The following is a 20,922-nucleotide window of genomic DNA, read 5'->3' as shown; positions in this document are numbered from 1 at the left end:
GCTTTTTACGGTTGGGAGATGCCACGGACAGAGTGCGTAACGTACGGTTCGCCGGCTGTTTTCTCCGCGAATGTCGCGGAGATGGCTCGAAGTACCTCGGCAAACATCCCATAACCGCCGGCGGACACGGAGCGTGTGACATCACCGCCGAGATTGCGTTGCACTCAACGGCCGCTGCGACCAACCGGCGAATCTCGGCCTGAGGACAAAAAGCACGCGTCTTCTTGTTCGCCCGAGTCGGCTCGCCTCCCACGCATCCTGCTGGCCTGACACGCCACGTGGCGGGGCAGGGCACGATGCGGCCTCGTCAACACTGACTCCAGAAATGTCCCAGTAATACAGAAAGTATGTAACTCAGTAATGCGAAAATTGTGCCGCAAATGAAGTAGAAACGATCACTGTAGTGCAGTGTACACCACTACGGACATCTGGAGCATACTAACATAATGTGCCGAATCGTGAATCGAAATCAGTCCAGCGCCTTTCTCAGTGAGTGCGCTGAACATTGTGCCCTCGCAGTGTGCATCAAGGGCAGACTAAATGTCACTATTTCCTCTCCTGCCGAGGGAACGGGGCGGCCTCTGTGGTTACATCTGAAGCGTACGACCATGTAAAACTGTATGTCGAAAAAGCAGTTGCACCACTGGAAGGCTCCTTTCTTCTTCTTCTTCTTCTTCCACCCCGTATCTTCGTGGGGTCGACATGATAATTTATTGATTTGACAATATTAGTGGTAGAGGGCGGATGCCCTTCCTGTCGCGATCCCCTTCCCTCGGGAGGGAATCTGTGCACCCCATCTCTCTGTTTTTAGTGTTATCCCACGTGAAAGTGCGCTAACGTTTTATTAATAGAGATTAAAATTCTTCTGGGTATTATGCCGCGTCATTGCTAAAAACTAACAACAATAATAAACTAAAACCGACGTTTCGGCTGAATTGCAACGGCCTTCCTCAGGGCACGACTGGTTTTGCATGGGGATAGGTGCTTCTATTCATTACAGACTATCTTTGTCTGACGTCACTGTTGTAAAACTTTTAATTGGCCTTCTAATATGATTGGATAGTCATGACGTAAGGGAAGATGGAAGGAAAGAGGCTACTCGTGGATGTCCATGTCGTCAACGATTGGTAGCTGTCCGCCAATCAGCGTTCGGCTTTGACAGAGAATATTGCTACAAACTCCCGGCGTCCTGGCTACCGGCCCTCCCAGTCCAACGGGCCGCGAGCGGCCGGGGGGCAGAAGCTACACGGGACACGGACGTATCTGCACAAACAGCTGTAGAGCAACTGTCAGTCCACTTCCTCCCACACCAGGAGGAAAACTTGCCGACCAGAAGCCGAACGCTGAATGGCGGACAGCTACCAATCGTTGACGACATGGACATCCACGAATAGTCTCTTTCCTTCCATCTTCCCTTACGTCATGACTAGCCAATCATATTAGAAGGCCAATTAAAGTTTTACAACAGTGACGTCAGACATCGATAGTCTGTAATAAATAGAAGCACCTATCCCCATGCAAAACCAGTCGTGCCCTGAGGAAGGCCGTTGCAATTCGGCCGAAACGTCGGTTTTAGTTTATTATTGTTGTTATTTTTTAGCAATGACGCGGCATAATGCCCAGGAGAATTTTAATCACTATGGCATGGGCTGCGGAAGCCTACGTTCTTATATCAGTGACCTGTACGTTTTCTTAATGTATGTGAATCGTGGAACTGAACCATGTCGTGGGTACCAGCCCGGTATCCACATAATGGGATGTGGGAAACCGCCTAAAAACCACATCCAGGTTGGCCGGCACACCGGCTCCCTTCATTATCCCTTTGAGTCCCAACAATATGGCCGCGCGGTCTCGAGCGCCTTGTCACGGTCCGCGCGGCTCGCCCTCGTCGGAGGTTCGAGTCCTCCCTCGGGCATGGGTGTGTGTTGTCCTTAGCGTAAGTTAGTTTAAGTTAGATTAAGTAGTACGTAAGCTTAGGGACCGATGACCTCAGCAGTTTGGTCCCATAAGACCTTACCACAAAATACCAATTTCCCAACAATAAGAAAACAAATATAATTTTAAAATTTTTCGCTAAAGTGACTTTCATTATCACAGTAAGCAACGAATAAAAGAAGAAAATGGCAAGAAGCAAACCCTCAACTTTTTTAGGAGATGGCTGCACTTTGATGATGATGATGTTTGGTTTGTGCGGCGCTCAACTGCGCGGTTATCACCACCTGTACAAATTCCCAATCTTTACACAGTCCAGTCTCCAGCCCCCGAGCGCAGAAAATCCCTGACCCGGCCGGGAACCGAACACGGGACCCCGTGATCCAGAGGCATGCACTCTTGAATATTATTTTAAAATTCTTCACAAAATGAACCTTTATTATCAAAGTATGCAACGAGTACAAGAAGAAATTGGCAAAAAGGGATCAAACAATTATTCTAAAGAGGTTGTTTCACTTTGGAACCACAAGGACATACAGTTTTCAACCACTCATCATTTCGTGTGACATATTTGAAGGTAAATTCGCATTTTTCCTAGGCACAATTCCACATCTCAAAACTCCCATGAATTCATACTGCCTGAAGCCAACAGCCTTGCCGCAGTGGTAACACCGGTTCCCATCAGATCACCGAAGTTAAGCGCTGTCGGGCTGGGCTAGCACTTGGATGGGTGACCATCCGGTCTGCCGCGCGCTGTTGGCAAGCGGGGTGCACTCAGCCCTTGTGAGGCAAACTGAGGAGCTACTTGATTGATAAGTAGCGGCTCCGGTCTCGGAAACTGACTTACGGCCGGGAGGGCGATGTGCTGACCACATACCCTTCATATCCGCATCCAGTGACGCCTTGGGGCTGAGGATGACACGGCAGGCGATCGGTACCGCTGGGCCTTTATGCCCTGTTCGAGAGGGGTTTAATTTTAGTTTAGCTCATAATGTCTCAAACTAATTATAGTTGTAAACAACAAGGAAAAAAGGTACTAATATGTAATAAATTTTGTATCAAAACTATGTATTGTCCCAGTGGTTTCATTTCGAAACCACTCATAAAAGCTCTAGTAAAATCTCAAATCTTCGTTGCAATAGCATTACATACACTTACTGTCAGTCTCAATGATTCAATGATCCCCTTAATTCAGTGCACCATTAGATGTATGTCTTGCAACAGTATCGGTAGTTCCATACCAAAGGCCCTAGCACTAAAAAAAAAAAAAGACGTAGTAAAACGATGGTTTCAGGCATGGTACTCATGTTAATCCTCCGGCCGGGCTCAATCCGGGTTGGTCGCACCTCCCCAAATCCAGGGAGCGGCATGCTAACGCACACGGCTATCAGCGCGCGTCCACTGAAATACTTCTAAGGAAACGTAATCTAACTACGAAAGATCCAGCTTACAAAAATCTCGTCTCCCGATTCTTGTGTACTGCCCGTGCGTCTGAGACCCTCACCAGACAAGTCTAGCACAAGAGACCGGGAAGATACAAAGAAGACATGTTTCGTTACTGGTCCGTTTAGTAAATGCGAGAGAGTTTTTGAGATGCTGCAAGGGAGGCATTGTGCATAAGACTGGGATAATTTTGCAAGGGAGGCATTGTTCATAAGACTGCGATAATTTTGCAAATATACTTCTAAGGAGAATCAGACAGCATAATACTTCCTCCCACCCTCATCCCATAAAATGCCCACGACGGTAAAATCAGAAAAACTCTCGAGTTCATATACAGGCTTACCCACAGCCGTCCTAACCGCGCATTATTCACTAATGGAACAGGGCCGCTACACATCCTAAGGAGCATACATGTGTGTGAGAAGAGTTTAGTAAGTAGCACACTCTCCGAGAAAGGCAGGGATTTGGACCTGAGAACCGATTTCACATTCAGTTTTAACCTGTCAAAATTTTCTGAGTGAAATATGTTATGCGTTGCGATTTAAGAGTTTTCAGTGTAGTTGATCAATGTCAAGCCGGGTTGATGATTCCAGTTTATGCGCAAAAAGATCAGTATTCTGATAACAGCGCGCTAGACGGCAGCGAATCCTTCATACTACTGTCATAATTTCAACAGACCCAACACAAAAAACATCGCAGTATGGGAAGGTGAGATTCTCTAAACCGGCACTTTCCGTTTGCGCCGTGTGTCTCTGCTGTCAGGTCCGCGAAAAGCGATGACCACAGCTGCGTACGTTTACATTACGTAAATACCGCTGCAGCGTCGAGCGCTCAGGGACAATGGCTTCTTCTGCGGACATCAGGAACGGCGCTCACGACAGTATCTAATTTGAGAAGAATTTTTTGCGCTCAACGATAGCAACACTACTTCGTTCTACGAGAAGTATCTTGAAATTTAAACTACATTGAAGCGCTAAAGAAACTGGTATAGGGATGCGTGTACAAATACAGAGATATGTAAACAGGCAGAATACGGCACTGCGGCTGGTAACACCTATATAAGACAACAAGTGTCTGGCACAGTTGTTAAATCGGTTACTGCTGCCACAGTGGCAGGTTATCAAGATCTAAATGAGTAGTGTTATAGTCGGCACACAGGCGATGGGTCACAGCATCTCCGAGGTAGCGATGAAGTGGGAATTTTCCCGTACGACCATTTCACGAATGTACCGTGAATATCAGGAATGCGGTAAAACATCAAATCTCCGACATCGCTGCGGCCGGAAAAAGATCCTGCAAGAACGTGACCAACGACGATTGAAGAGAATCGTTCAACGTGACAGAAGTGCAACCCTTCCGCAAATAGCTGCAGATTTCAATGCTGGATCATCAACAAGTGTCATCGTGCGAACCATTGGAGAAACATCATCGATCTGGTTTTTCGGAGCCGAAGGCCCACTCGTGTACCATTCATGACTGCACGAGACAAAGCTTTACGCTTTGCCTGGGCCCGTCAACACCGACGTTGAACTGTTGATAACTGCAAACATGTTGCCTGGTCGGACGAGTCTTGTTCCAAATTGTGTCGAGCGGATGGACGTGTACGGGTATGGAGACAACCTCATAAATCCATGGGCCCTGCAAGTCAGCAGAGGACTGTTCAAGCTGATGTGGGGCGTGCTGTAGTGATATGGGACTCCTGATGCGTCTAGATACGATTCTGACAGGTGACACGTACGTAAGCATCCTGTCTGATAACATGCATCCATACATGTCGACTGTGCATTCCGACGGACTTGGGCAATTCCAGATGGACAACCCAACACCTCACACGTCCAGAATTGCCTGGGAGTGGCTCCAGACTCCCAAAATAACATCCTTTGAAGACATTTTTCAATTTCGGAAAAGAAAAAAGTCGCAAGGATTCAGAGCAGCCGGCCGGAGTGGCTGTGCGGTTCTAGGCGCTACAGTCTGGAACCGAGCGACCGCTACGGTCTTAGGTTCGAATCCTGCCTCGGGCATGGATGTGTGTGATGTCCTTAGGTTAGTTAGGTTTAATTAGTTCTAAGTTCTAGGCGACTGATGACCTCAGAAGTTAAGTCGCATAGTGCTCAGAGCCATTAGAACCAAGCCAACTCAAAGCAGGTGAACAGAGTGCTATGGAAAAACAGGAATGCCTTTTAAAGTCCAAAATTCTATGATGCAGTGTGACAGGGGTTGTCATGACGCAGTATTGACTTGTCTGCAATGTCCTGTCTCATTCGATTCACGCTTTTCCTGAGCCTTTCAAGGACATCTTCGTAAAACGTTTGTTTGACAGTTTATTCAGGAGGAACACGTTCGCCGTTTATGTCAGTTTTTGACGTTGAAGGTCTCCTTGAGCAAGGCTCATCTTCAACGTGTTCTCGTCCATCCAAACATTGTTTGTATCAGAGAAAAAGATGTGCTCGTGGTAAGGAATGCTCCCCATTGGCATGTTTCAACTTGTCAAAGGTAACACAAAACCTGATGGCATAACGTTGCTCTAAATTCCACTGTTCCATTTTCGTTAACACACACACACACACACAAAACGCAACTTCACGTGACGGCTGTACGGAGCTGAACCTCCGAATGAGCATCTGAAAGAGATGAATACACTTGTTTACACAAGCAGGAAACACAGTGTTGCCAGATCGCTCGCAGTATTGTTAGTCTTATTACTTTTCTCACACGACTAGTATGTCTGCTCAGCTGTCACCGTATATGGCTTCCACTCGAAGACCTCAGGTTCGGTATCCCGACACTGTGAAGTACTCTTCTCCTGTTAGAGAACTGGGACGGGGTCCATTAAGAAATATGTGGTCAAATAGGGAATTTTATTTACAAGCCCAGTGCAAGACTGATTACGCGTGCAAGATGACGTCTACAGGCGGATTATGGGATAAGGCTATCTGAAGACGACTGAGAAGCCGAATCAGGTAATAGCTTCATAAATCAAACGCGATCGTGACTGATAATAAAGTCAGAATTGGAAAGCTGCTCAGAGAAGTATCGTTCCCCAGTTGCAAAACAGCTATTGATGGCCAGGAGTGTCGTGTTATATCGAAATGTTCCTCCAGTACTGACATACAGTAACGCCTACAGCCAAAGAATGAAGCAGCGTTGTAGACTGATCGTGGCGTAAATAAGTTTAGGCAATAAACAACATAAGAGGAACTGGAGTGGTCCATCACACATCCCATATCACACCCGTATATAGCGATATCCTTCATCCAAGGCGCTCTTCCCTTGCTGTGAATCTCAATTTGAGTCACGAAACCGAAAATAAAAAGTAGTTTCTCATTTCAGGCTCATCAGGGCAGTGCGGCTTTACGAGCACTCAACGGGCGGCTGATGCAGAAAATGTTTCTGTTAGCCGTTCCTTAACAATACGGCCGACTTTATTAGCAGCACTGATGCAGTAATTATCTGCGCTATGTTCCTCAACCTTGGTTCCAAAGGAAAACATCAACAAAAGATTGCCGTCAGAGTTTATGAAACGGAACGGGAAGCTGTGAGGCTAAAATTAGATTACTGAACAAGTTGATTCGACAGTACGTTTTAAAAGTTCGGGTTCTTTTGCTGCGCTGCAGAGTAGAATTTTATCGTCTGCCGTCTCGTGCTTTACATAGAAAATGAACAGCGCCCTCGTTTACCGTAGAAGGGGTACTAACGAACTTGCAGACTTTTTCAACAGCGCAACAAAAAGCCGCCAGCAGCTAAAGCGGACACCGCCGTTGCACCTTTTACTCTCTTAATTACTTTCGAGGAAACTTGAGCAGTTGCGAAGGTCTTGACTTCTCTGCCCCCGTAGGCTGAATTCTTTCGTGAGACGCTTCTTGCGTCTGAGACGATTGCCGTTTATTCAATGTTCCCTATCTTTCTTTGTACCGCAGGCAACTTGCGCAACGCGAGTAAACTTCTGTTTTGCACTGCACGTCAGATTCTACGACACGGTGGGAAGGTGCACAGTACGTGTCAAGCAAGTTGTCGACTTTACTAAGTTTTGAGTCATAAACATATACTGAAAAAAGCACTAGGCTTCCATATTGTTTTTCATATTTGTCATGATATAGACTGAGAGCATCAGCGAGCATATAACGTTACACTAGAACGTTTATTTCAGTCAGTGGCCACGTAAAATGTTTACTAACTACACCGGTTTCGATTGCCAAGTCGTTTTCAAAAACCTATAAATATTTCTTGATCGGTGGATGGTGAAAGCAAGCTAGGAGTAAACATTTCTTTGATGCTCCTACTTTCGAACCTCAATGAAATGTTTTGTCATAGCCATCGGTAATGAGGTACGAGGGCCATTTGGAAGGTAAGGTCCCATCGGCCGCGAAATGGAAACCACAGTGAAAATCAAAAATGCTTTATTTGCAACAGTTTGCTACACCTTCCAGCTTTCTCAATATATATAGTCGCCGCTCCAACGCAGTCATTTGCTGTAGTTTTGTATCAACTTTCCAATAAACTCGTCATAGAAGGCAGCCACGTGTGCTTTCCGCCACCTCTCTGTTCATAGCTAGCAGTTCATGTGAGCAGAGATGAACGTCAGAGAGAGACAAGTCCAGGCTACACGGTGGGTGATCAAACACTTCTCGTCGAAAACGCTGCAAGGGCATCCTCATTGCCCACGGACGAGAATTTTCATGAAGAAGGAAATTCATAACAGGTACGTTATGTGGGGTTGCATGAAATCGGGCGTACCTCGCAGCGGGCATCCACACTATTGTTATAGGCATCTTTGCATGCGCATTATGTGCTCAGAACTGAAAAGAGCGACTTGGTGCGATCGACAGGCGTACTAGAGACACTGACAAACACATCTGTGCAAAGCGTCATCGGATTTTCTGTCGTTTCCATTTCGCTACATATCGGACCTTACTTTCCAAATAGCCCTCGTGAGGATTATTGTTAATAATTACTCATTCGAACCTTTGTAAGTGGGCCACTACATATAAGTCTCTTGTGCCAGTCTCTTCCGTGTTGATTACTAGGTTGGTTGGTTGTTTGGGGAAGGAGACCAGACAGCGTGGTCATCGGTCTCATCGAATTAGGGAAGGATGGGGAAGGAAGTCGGCCGTGCCCTTTCAGAGGAACCATCCCGGCATTTGCCTGGAGTGATTTAGGGAAATCACGGAAAACCTAAATCAGGATGGCCGGACGCGGGATTGAACCGTCGTCCTCCCGAATGCGAGTCCAGTGTCTAACCACTGCGCCACCTCGCTCGGTGTTGATTACTACTCAAAGGCGATACCCCTAGACCACACCCACACGGGAATGTTGTAACCACTAAACATTTTACAGGGGACACCAAAAATACAACGAGTTACTGATGCCTAACAAGGTGGAGGAAAACCGCTGTGATTCGAACAGCTTCCAGTCGCCTTGGAAAGAATAACCACCGCTGCTTTATTGTTTTGAAGGGAATCCTACACCATCCTTCTCGCAAAATAATGGCATGTTCAGGCCACTATGATGGAGTTGGATAGCAATGACGCGCCCTTCTTTCCAAAATAGACGTCGAAGGCTCAATAATACTGCGATCTGGTGACTGTGGTGGCCACAAACCAATCCTGGACCATGCAAACTGTGTGAATAGGCCGGCCGCTGTGGCCGAGCGGTTCTAACCGCTTCAGTCCGGAACCCCCTGCTGCTACGGTCGCAGGTTCGAATCCTGCCTCGGGCATGGATGTGTGTGATGTCCTTAGGTTAGTTAGGTTTAAGTAGTTCTACGTCTAGGGGACTGATGACCTTAGATGTTAAGTCCCATAGTGCTTGGAGCCATTTGGATTTTTTTGTGTGATTAGGGACCGTGCCGTTTTGGAGCACGCATGGGGAACAAACACTGAAGCTTAGTATGGACCTCATCAGCCACAAGGGTCACTTACTCCTTGGCAGTAAAGCGACCTCGCAGAATACCCATGGGACCCACGGACCCACGGAATTCCACGGTATGGCTTCTCAAATCATCACCAGCTCGGCCAGAAGCTGGAAACAAATGACATTTTTGCACTGCTCCTTGTCCGCCGCGGACGTGACTGTTAATCAACTCGCCAGCACAAAGTCTGGCGACATTACATCCGGCGCTGAACTTCAGCGTTCTCCGAAGCGGCAACAGCGCTTTCTCCCCGCATGGCAGCTGTCTCTAATTGAATTGCTCATTAGTGGGCGTCTCTGCGCAATTCAATTATGTCTAATTATGCGACTGGATTGATGGTCCTTAACCGTAGCACTCGGTGTGCAGATGGGAATGTAGGTATCAGAGAGGTTACCCAGCGGTAATGCAGTAGCACAGCTGTTCTGTTATTCACATTGTGCGTTAATAACTTCACCCGTAATGCCGGCGCCAGGAAATAATTGTTCTCAGGAGACGCTGTAATTTATCTGCAATGCAAGGTTGCGAAGCGCACAGCGAGTAGAAAACAACTCATAGACGTCGGATGGTCTTCATCTGTTTCCAAAAATAACCAATGAGACACAATGCTGTTACATTCATTGCTTACTACATCAAAGCTCACTCTTTTCAGTCATTTCCACCAAGCGGCCGGTAACGACCGCTTGGAGAGGGAGTAGAGTGAGTGGCAGCGACAACTAGGCGGCAGCGAAGACAAACGAATGACACTGATAGACGAAAGAAACCGAAATTTATCTACAAAAGACGACACTGCCAAACGTCCTATGACAAGGACGTTAACAGCTGCTATGAGGTAACATTATTCCCATAAGGTGTAGCTAATTGTCAACAAAAAAAAAAAAAAGAAGTATCAAATTGCGACCATTAGATTTGATCTCAAAATACTCAGTTGAGGGTAATCTGCCATTTTTATAATTCTGGCCCTGTACAAGCGGAAATGTGAAGAGTAGTCGTCGAAATAGGGAGAAGGGCATAAAAAAAGGAACAAAAGGTAAGAAACGTTCGCGCAATCCTATGGATAAAGACACTACCATTTTTTACGCCCTCAGGTTCAGCTAGAAAGCTTATTGCTGGTTGTTAATACGAATGGTAACTGTAAAAATAACTGAAACAATGAATTTATATACACTGCTGGCCACCGTAAATGCAACACCCTGAAGGAAGCATCCGAATCAAGTGAAATTTACACCATGGGTTTGCAGCGATGAGATATGCAACTGATTAGAATTTCAGCGCAGACGCACATCACGCGCGCCTGTGGCGCCACCTCATAGCGCCATTTAAGGCTTGGCGATTTCGACCAGTGTACGTTCGGCACGTGTGTTTACCTTGTGGTTGTTTCACAAGACGATCAGTTATGCCTAGTAGACAACAGCGAACATCGTTTGATCAAGTATCCGAGTTCGACAGAGGAAGGATAGTGGCTTACCGAGATTGTGGATTATCATACAAAGAAATCGCTAGTCGTGTTGGACGAAACCAAACAACTGTAATGCGGATATGTGACCGTTGGATGCAGGAGGGTACGACGGACCGACGTAGTCGATCGCATTCACCTCGGTGCACCACTGCACGTGCTGATAGGCAAATTGTGCGCATGGCAGTGACGGATCGCTCAGTGACATCCCGAACCATAGCACAGCACATTGCGTCTGTAACGCATCATCCAGTGTCTGGGCGTACCATTCGACGCCATTTGCAGCAGAGTGGTCTGTCCGCAAGACGTCAATTGCTTCGTCTACCATTGACGCAGAACCACAGACGTCTCCGTCGCCAATGGTGTGATGACAGACGGATGTGGACGGCAGAATGGAATGACGTTGTCTTTACTGACGAGGCACGCTTCTGTCTGCAGCACCACGCTGGTTGGATTCGAGTGTGGAGACACCGTGGAGAGAGGATGCTGGAACGCTGCATTATGCACCGCCACACTGTTCTTGCACCGGGTATTATGGTATGGGGCGGTATTGGATATTACTCTCGCACGCCTCTAGTACGCATTGCCGGTACTTTAAATATCCGGCGCTACATATCCGAGGTGCTGGAGCCAGTTGTCCTTCCTTACCTTCAGGGCTCGGCCACAGCCATATTTCAACAGGATAATGCGCGACCACACGTGGCACGCATTGTCCAAACGTTCTTCGTCAATAACCAGATTGAAGTGCTTCCCTGGCCGGCTCGCTCTCCGGATCTTTCGCCGATAGAAAACATGTGGTCCATGGTTGCTCAACGAGTGACCCAGATTAAATCCCCAGCTGCCACACCAGATGATCTGTGGCAACGTGTGGAAGCTGCTTGGGTTGCTGTACCCCAGGAACACATCCAACGTCTCTTTGACTCAATGCCGAGACGTGTGGCAGCGGTGATCTCCAACAATGGCGGCTACTCTGGCTACTGATTCTGGCAGGAACCACATGTCACAGACGTCTGTAAACGTAATCATTTGATACTTGGTCAACATGTTATCTACAAAATAAATTTTGTTGTGCTACCTCTTGTCTTTCTTGGTGTTGCATTTACGGTGGCCAGCAGTGTAATTATTAAAACGTTCAATGTCTTTTTAACAGCTGGAATAATGTATGCTAAGAAACCATCACCTAATCCCTTCAAAGCAAATATCGATTTTGTGTAACTTTAAGGAGATACGCCGTTTTACAAAGGAACTGTGACCTAGTATTCCTGTAGCTGCTGATGCCCCGGTGCTCAGAGTCTTTGTTGAACTATTCAAAGATGACGAGTATGACTGCTCTCTGCAGCTACCGAGCACAGACAGACTGCTACATCATCCACGCTACTGAAAGTTTTTCAGGCGCAATGCCGGTTTCTTTCTCTGACTGTGAGATAACCACCGAGTCATCAAGAAATTTTTTTTTGTGTCACATCTGTGGCGCCACTGTTTCAGAATTCCTCAGAAGTCTCACAGTGGCGCGATGCCCGCATCCGACACAGCATCGTCACCAGAGTCATTAGGAGACACTTCTCCTGAAATATCCATCAAGAACTCGGTACCTGACGACTGACTCTGTCCCCTCTGAGATCATCTGGAATGCCGCTACTTGGTCACGACTCATAAGATAGGCTACTTCTGACAGCAGGTTCGTGCCTGTAACAGAAGAGAAATTACTTATGCGCACATGATGAGCAAACAAAAATAGTCACACTACGCATTGCTAAGGAATGCTAGACTTTTCATGTCGTTCTAATTTCTTCCGTCCAGAATTTTTTAAAGTAGCTTCAGCATTCAACAATGTTGGGTGTTAAGCCAGGCTGTAGCAAACACCAAAGAGTGGCTTGCAAAGCTCTACTAATAGATACTGTGACGCATCGTTCCCAGCCGTGTCCTTGGGCTCATCCTGGCTACTGTGAACGCCACAGCCGGTTTCCGGTAGACCTCGGAAGATGGCCTTGTCCAACCTGACCTGGATCAGGCTCTCCGTAATCCTTATAATGGGATTGATCGGATCGTACTTGACTGGCTTAAGGGCTTGTGGCTTTCACGACGGCAAGTGTTTTCCAGCACCTTCTGGAAAGAATTGAGGAGTCCCAGTAGGACGAGGCACCTTCCAGAAAGGAGCTTCTAGCGATAGCAGGAAATGGCCATTGGAACATCTTCGTTATACTTCTGAGGTCGACTCACTGAAAGGCGTGAATGTTAAAACAATTTGGCGCAGCGCTTTTGGAGCTCTATAAGTCAGGAATGGGCAGGTAGCTCTCGTGGAGCGTGGGAACCAGTTATGTGCCCACTGCAGCGTGGGTGACGCTTCACTAATTCAGAGAGATAGCCAACAGCGCTATTGGGATGCAGGACGCACGTCCTGTGCCCTCCGGGACGGAGTTGGTGCTTCTAAATTTTTTTCTGAAGTACGAGGGGCGTGTAATAAGTAATGAAACACATTTTTTTCTGAAAGCAGATTGGTTTTATTCAGGATACCAATATGCCATATTAATCCCCATTCTCTTGGCTACCCACGGTCTTACGCCACCGTCCTAGGAGGGCCTGCATGCGCTTATGGTACTACTTGACTGGTCGACGTTGGAGCAAATGTCTTGCTGCATCAGTAACATCCCTCCTTTCGTGGAGTGCATCATTCGTTGGGCAAAAGAGATGAAATTCGAAAGGTGCGAGATCCGGGCTGTAGGATGGATGAGGAAGAACAGTCCAAAGAAGTTTTGTGAATCCTCTCGGGTGCGTAGAATTTTCAAAATGGTTCAAATGGCTCTGAGCACTATGGGACTTAACTGCTGCGGCCATCAGTCCCCTAGAACTTAGAATTACTTAAACCTAACTAACCTAAGGACATCACACACATCCATGCCCGAGGCAGGATTCGAACTTGCGACCGTAGCGGTCGCGCGGTTCCGGACTGTAGCGCCCAGAACCGCTCGGCCAATCCGGCCGGCGCGTAGAATTTTGTGACACCTTTCGTTATCAACGAGAAGGCGAAATTCGTTTGCATTTTTGTGGCGACGAACGCGTTGAAGTAGTTTCTTCAATTTCCTGAGGGTAGCACAAAACCTTCGAAGTTGATCGTAGCACTATGAGGAAGGACATCACACAGAATAACCCCTTCAATGGCCCAGAACCCGTCACATGACTTTACCAGCTGAGTGTGTGCCTTTGAACGTTTTCTTGGGATGAGAAGAAGTATGGCGCCTTTCCATGGATTGCCGTTTTGTTTCTGGTTCGAAATGATGAACCCAAGTTTCGTCCCCTTCGACGATGTTCGAAAAAGGGTTGTCACAATCAGCCTCGCAACGCGCAGTCAATTCCGCACAGGTAACCCTTCTTTCGAAGAGGAACCGAGTGGGCACATTCTTTTGAGTACATCAACTGGTGACTAGTGTATCAGCACTTCCAACTGAGACATCCAGTTAAGCAATGAGATGTTTGATCGTGATCCGTCTTCCACCTCGAATGAGAGTGTCCGCACGTTCCAACATCCCAGAAGTCACAGATTTGTGCGGTCGGTCGGCACGCGGGAGAAAAAAAGTGGTTCAGATGGCTCTGAGCACTATGGGACTTAACTGCTGAGGTCATCCGTCCCCTAGAACTTAGAACTACTTAAACCTAACTAACCTAAGGACATCACACACATCCATGCCCGAGGCAGGATTAGAACCTGCGATCGTAGCCGTCGCGCGGTTGCAGACTGTAAGGCCTAGAACCGCTCGGCCACTCCGGCCGGCCGCCGTGGGAGATCGGACAGATTTGCGCGAACTTGCGATGATGACAAACGCTTCGCCCAATGACTCCTCGTGATTTTACTCACTGCCAGGTGTCCGTACACATTCTGCAAGCCCCTAAGAACATCTGCGATGCTCTGGTTTTCCACAAAAAGAAAACCAATGACAGCTTTTTGCTTGGGACTCACCTTCATTACAGACGCCGTTTTGAAAACTACGTATAGCACTACCACCTATAGGGACTTCAAGAAACTATAGGTGCTGAAGTGGGAATATTCCACAATGTCCCACAATAAATGGCACACTTTTTCAACTATAACCGGCCGAGAAATAACTGTGTTGTTTTACTTATTTAACGCTCTTTGTAACTAATCCGCCATCTTTAGTAACCAACAAAGCTATTTTCCCAATACGGGAAGCCTCCAAAAACTCAAAGTACATTCCCTTGGTTGTGCGCAGATTTTCGATTGAACAATTCTGTTACTCCGGGCGATTGGTGCAATTTAGTGAGCGAACGTGATCGTAGGTATCAGCCTCAAATCGGTTGCTGAGCCATAGCTTTAGGTTGTTGTTGTTGCGGTCTTCAGCTTTAGGTACTGTTCGATAAAAAGGACGGTCTTGACAGGGTCTGACTCAACGGTGGAAAGTCGAGAACTACCGTCTTCCGTGTGGCATTTTTTCCCCTTTTGACTTTGAACTTACTCCCTGTTTCGTTTGGGAAGAGATTACCGTCAGGAACTGCTAAAAATCAGCTGGAGGCGGTGTAGTGACTGTTTGCTGTGTACGTTGTCTTAGGAACGTAGTTAGATTGCAGAATCAGTGTTTCAGTCGGCATCGGAGTGTGCGCGCATTGCAAACTTGTCGGCAGAGCAAACCTATGTGCCGGATCGGGATTCAAGCCTGGGATCAAATGCTCTACCGACTGAGATACCCGAGAACGACTCAAGACCTGCCATCACAGCTTTACTTCCGCCAGTACCTCCTTTTCTACCTTTCAGACTAAACAAAAGGTCTTCTGTATACCTTGCGGGACTAGCACACCTGGAATAAAACACATTATATTCCGGGGACATGACTAACAAGACCACGCGGCAGTGGGAGTTTTGTAATTTTTTAGATTTATGGGTCGTGTAAAGTTCATGAATCAAATTTCAACTGGCGAAAGCAGTTCGATGGACGTAGCAAAAATTTTTCGAGGAAATCGAAATTGAAGTTGTCTGAACGTTATTGATACACTACATTAAGAATAATTTTTTTGACAGGTGGCTTGACACTGTGGTAGTGCTTGACACCTATGCGGGCGGCCAGGATTCGATTCTTGGACTACGCAAATTTTTAAACAGAGCTTCTACGAGATTTTTTCTGAAAAGCACAGTACATAAAAATGAAACAAAATTAATCTGTAATATTCTTGTAAAATTTAAACGGTCTATATCAACAGAAACTGGATTGGGCATTGTTTGAGGAGGAACTGTTTATTGAAGGAAGGAATAGAAGGAATGGTGGAGGGAAAAAGAGGAAGAGGAAAAAGAAGATATCAAATGCTGGACAATATCAAAGGAGGCAAATACTCAGAAATGAAAAGACTGGCAATGGACAGACAAAAGTGGAAGAGGCTTAACCCATGACACGACCTGCCGTAAGGCAGAATACCAAACATACATATGCACATTAACATTATTTTATAAAAGATCGGTAATTAAGAATTTATATTCGCTATGGAAACTTTTTTAATGGTATGTAATTAGAAATAAGACGACGAACATTTTTCATAAAAATAACAATTAGACATGTGTTAATTAGCATATATTTACTGAATTTTATACTTAAATGACAAAAGTATTTGAATTAAACGAAAAAAACGGAAAAGTAATGACCAAAATGACTCGAGCCAGCGATTACCTGTCTGGAGCGCTGTATTTTTTTTTCATCTTATGTATTTTACGCGTCAGTGAAAAGTTCGTAGAATATGCACCTTTTTTAAAATATTTGCATTACCAGAGAATCGAACTCAGGCCACCAACATGGTAGGTAAGCATTTCACCCCAAAGTCACATCACTTATCGAAAAATCGGCCTTACCTTACGGTAGCAAGGGAGGTAGGAAAATTTCAAAGTGGAATAACTCGAGAATTTTTGAGAATGGCGTCGAATCGCTTTAGAGAACTGATATTTGAATTCTGAACTGCAAGTACTACAAACACAAAAAATTAGCAAAATCCGATTGCTTTGTGGTCGCCTTGTAAGCCACGGCCTGAACGGTTGCTCCCAGAACGAATTTTTTTTCTGCAGCGGAGTGTGCGCTGATTTGAAACTTCCTGGCAGATTAAAACTGTATGTCGGACTGGTACTCGGAGGTCCCAGGTTCGAATCTCGGCAGTCTGTGAGTGGTACAGGAGTACTGACAATTTAAACCTGTCTCGCGGGTGACAGCGAGACTGGAGAACCTTCTTTAGACTAATTTAATGCCGGAGAAATGCAGGCGATGAATCCGGGTCCATCGATAAACGTTACCGAGTGTAAATCTACTAGCACTAGGTCGGTTAATTTGTCTTGGGTGCCGTACATCGCTACAAGCGATGTCATCCATCCAACGGTTTTTCGAATTTGCTCAACATGTGCACTATCGTACTACGTACTAGATGTGACCACTCTTCTTACTACGATGAATTTCTCAATTTTTTAATTTATTTTTATTATTATTTCTTTTTATAACCTCGAACATTACATCTAACAAGGAAACACAGCCAACTTCAATTCACATTTTAAGGAGAAATAAGCACACTTGCAAGATATCAGCCCCAGCAATCGACCAAGCTCAAGAAACTTGGGCCATAATTCTGATTACGCAGTTATGACCTTTTCAAAGTATAGCTTTGAAACTTTCGCGCGCACCGGTTGTCTGTCACTCGCTCCGCCCCATTGCAACCGTTTAATGCCCGAGCGCGAAGTACTGTACAGTGAAGTGAATAACAGGTTTGTGAAACACTGCTGTGACATTGGTAACATACTTTGTTCATTATCTCTAAGTGCGCGGTTTCTAACAAGTTGTGTTTTACACAAATGCAATGTAAGTGGATGAATGACTGAGTGTGTCATTAAAGAAGTAGCATAGCGCTATTTATTCATTAACATCGTTGTTGTGCGTTATTTTGTTTCGGTTTTAAAACTGGAACTGTAGAAGTGAACTGTATCTCGAGGAGACGCGCTATTTGTCAATGTGATTAGCAGCAGGCCGCTGTGGCCGAGCGGTTCTAGGCGCTTCAGTCCGGAACCGCGCTGCTACTACGGCCGCAGAAGTCTAGGGAACTGATGACCTCAGATGTTAAGTCCCATAGTGCTCAGAGCCATTTGAACAATTTTTTTGTGATGAACATGATTAAATTGTAAATTGAAAATCATTAACTTCATTTCATAATAATTCTTTACTTGCTTAGACTTATTCATTCTGATTTTGAGAATCAGAATATATATAGCTGCAGAATGTCAGTACGTGAATATCGCTAAAATAAACTGGCACCTACATATGTGTGTGAGGTTGATATGTTACGTACTCATATCACTTACTACACTGCGCAACAAAATTAAAGAACCACTTTTTCGAAAACCCGTAATTGACTCCCACTGCAACTGCAACGCGTAACTTGGAAATTTGGGTCGAAGGTGCTAAAGCCTGGCTCGACGAAGTTTCAGACAGCAATGAAACGACACATGCGAAAACAGGTCACAGCTCAGAAGTTTATGTGAGCTGTAAGATGGGTTAGTGATGTCACCTTGGCACCAGATTCCACCATAATTCTACCCAACGCCACCGTGAAAGTGTCACACGATGAGAAGGTCGTTAAAGCCCTTCTAACCCACATTTCACCCCTTGTTTTGACATCTCTGCGACGGAGGTCAGAACTGCGACACCTAGCATTCAGATCAGGCGGTTCTCTAGTGGGTGGCCCAGGAAAAATTCATAAATTTTTATTTTTGGGCCGGCCGTTGTGGCCTAGCGGTTCTAGTCGCTTCAGTCTGGACCCGCGCGACCGCTACGGTCGCAGGTTCGAATACTGCCTCGGGCATGGATGTGTGTGATGTCCTTTGGTTAGTTAGGTTTAAGTCGTTCTAAGTTCTAGGGGACTGATGACCTCAGATGTTAAGTCCCATAGTGCTCAGAGCCATTTGAACCATTTTGTATTTGGGACATCCATAACTGTTCTGCAACATGTTCATGTAATCAGCCACAGTTGCAAAATACTTTTACTCACTGAAGTCTTAACGACAGAAGTCCCTACACATCACTACGGTTTCGGGTTCTTAGTCTCATTACCAGGTGTATCTGAAATCTAAAGTAAAACAAAGGTTGTAACCTTAATTTTAAACATTTAAAGTTCAACATTTGGAAGTCGGATAAAATGATTAAGAGCATTTCAGACACGTCGTCGCTCAGAATCTACACTTAAAGGTCTCGCTGATTGGCACAAAGGATGACACTGAAACCACCTCTTTTCCTGGGGCGTCGACTGCCACACATTTCGCGATTGAAAACTACAATTCGCAGTGCAATGAGCAATTGGAAAATGTTCTTGACAACCTTTGACACTACTGACACCCTTGGGCACTTCAGTCTTTCTCTAAAGACATTGTGGGACTACATACCCATTGTGTGTAATGGAGTTAAGACCGACCGCAGTTTTTGCTTTCGGTTACAGACTGGAACCAGTAGGGACCGTTCAAAACCATTCAACGAAATCTGAACATGATCCAAAGCAGCTAAGGGTAGTTACACTTTTTCATCCCTCCTATTTTCTGCCGCGCGGTCTTCGGCGCCGTATCACGGTTCGCGCGGCTACCCCCGTCTTAGGTTCGAGCCCTCTTTTGGGCAGGGGTGTGTGTTTGTGTTGTCCTTTGCGTAAATTAGTTTAAGTTAGAGTAAGTAGTGTGTAAGCCTAGGAACCGATGACCACAAATTTCCTATTTTTTATGTTTTCCGCCCTCCTGTAGCGTGATCGAGCGGGAGGGTAACATTAAAATGTGTGTGATTAAAACTGCAAAGGGCCTCTGTGAGATTTCCCCCAGTTCGGAAACACCCTCGATACCACCCACACAACTCCTCTGACCACTTTAGAAATTTACAGGGTGACAATTATTGAGCTATATGAAATAAAATCGTCGTAACTTCTGAACGGTTTGCGTTAGGACGTTCAAACTGTACGGTTGGTCGCGGGGCATGACGGGTTGGTGGGTTGGTTGGTTGGTTTGGGGAAGGAGACCAGACAGCATGGTCATCGGTGTCATCGGATTAGGGAAGGAAGTCGGCCGTGCCCTTTCAGAGGAACCATCCCGGCATTTGCCTGGAGTGATTTAGGGAAATCACGGAAAACCTAAATCAGGATGGCCGGACGCGGGATTGAACCGTCGTCCTCCCGAATGCGAGTCCTGTGTCTAACCACTGCGCGGGGCATGACGGGAATTAGTATGCGCATGCGCACGTCTTGTTGTTATTGTCGGCCATGTGCACGTGAAAATGTGACGGTACAGCGTGCCCGAGCCTACAGCCTACTATGCGAGCAATAACAGCGCAACTGCGGCTAAAAGGAAGTTGGGGTTCAAATGGCTCTGAGCACTGTGGGACTTAACTTCTGAGGTCATCAGTCTCCTAGAACTTAGAACTACTTAAACCTAACTAACCTAAGGACATCACACACATCCATGCCCGAAGCAGGATTCGAACCTGCGGCCGTAGCGGTCGCGCGGCTCCAGACTGTAGCCCCTAGAACCGCTCGACCACTCCGGCGGCGGAAGTTTGGGACCGAGTTCAAGTGGAAGACAACCGGTCCAAGTGCGCTAACTATCAAGAAGTTGATTCGCAAGTCTGAGAGAAAGGGGTAGTATTCGAGATGACAGTGTTGGCAATGTAGGTCGTCCAAAAATGGTGAAAACGCCTGAAATCATCGACAAGACATGCACTGTGTTTGAAACCAGCCCCAGGAGATCGATCAGACGAGCTACACAACAGATGGGAATCAACCGGGAGAGCTGCGACAAATTGTTGTTGAAGACTTGCATCTCTTCCCATACAAAACTCAAACCCATCAGCCATTAAGCCCCAGGGCCAAGGAATGGCGGCTGTATTTCGCCAACACTATTGTCCACAAAACTGACGAACACGACTGTTATGTGATTATGGTTTGGTTTAGCGACGAAGCCCACTTTCATTTGGATGGTCTCGTCAATAAGCGAGACTGGCGCATTTCGCTATCGAGAAGTCGCTTCACCTTCAACGGGTGACTGTGTGGTGTGCAGTGTCCAGTCACGGAATAATCGGCGCGATATTCCTCGATGGCACCGTGGCTACCGAACGGTACGTGAAGGTTTTAGTAAATGATTTCATCCCCATTAACCTAAGTGACCCTGATTTCGACAAGACGTGGT

General features: G+C 46.2%; 1 protein-coding gene and 1 pseudogene across 3 annotated transcripts in view; one reads left to right on the top strand and one right to left on the bottom strand.

Moving 5' to 3' along the window:
* Positions 1–20,922, bottom strand: part of LOC126259185 (protein TANC2) — a 565,490-nt gene that overhangs the window by 146,903 nt on the left and 397,665 nt on the right. The gene's annotated exons all lie outside the window — the stretch shown is intronic.
* LOC126261457 (5S ribosomal RNA) lies at positions 2,577–2,694 on the top strand (annotated as a pseudogene).

The sequence above is a fragment of the Schistocerca nitens genome, chromosome 5 (genome assembly GCF_023898315.1).
Source record: "Schistocerca nitens isolate TAMUIC-IGC-003100 chromosome 5, iqSchNite1.1, whole genome shotgun sequence".
Classification (NCBI taxonomy): Eukaryota; Metazoa; Arthropoda; class Insecta; order Orthoptera; family Acrididae; genus Schistocerca; species Schistocerca nitens.
This window is presented reverse-complemented; position numbering and strand designations above follow the sequence as displayed.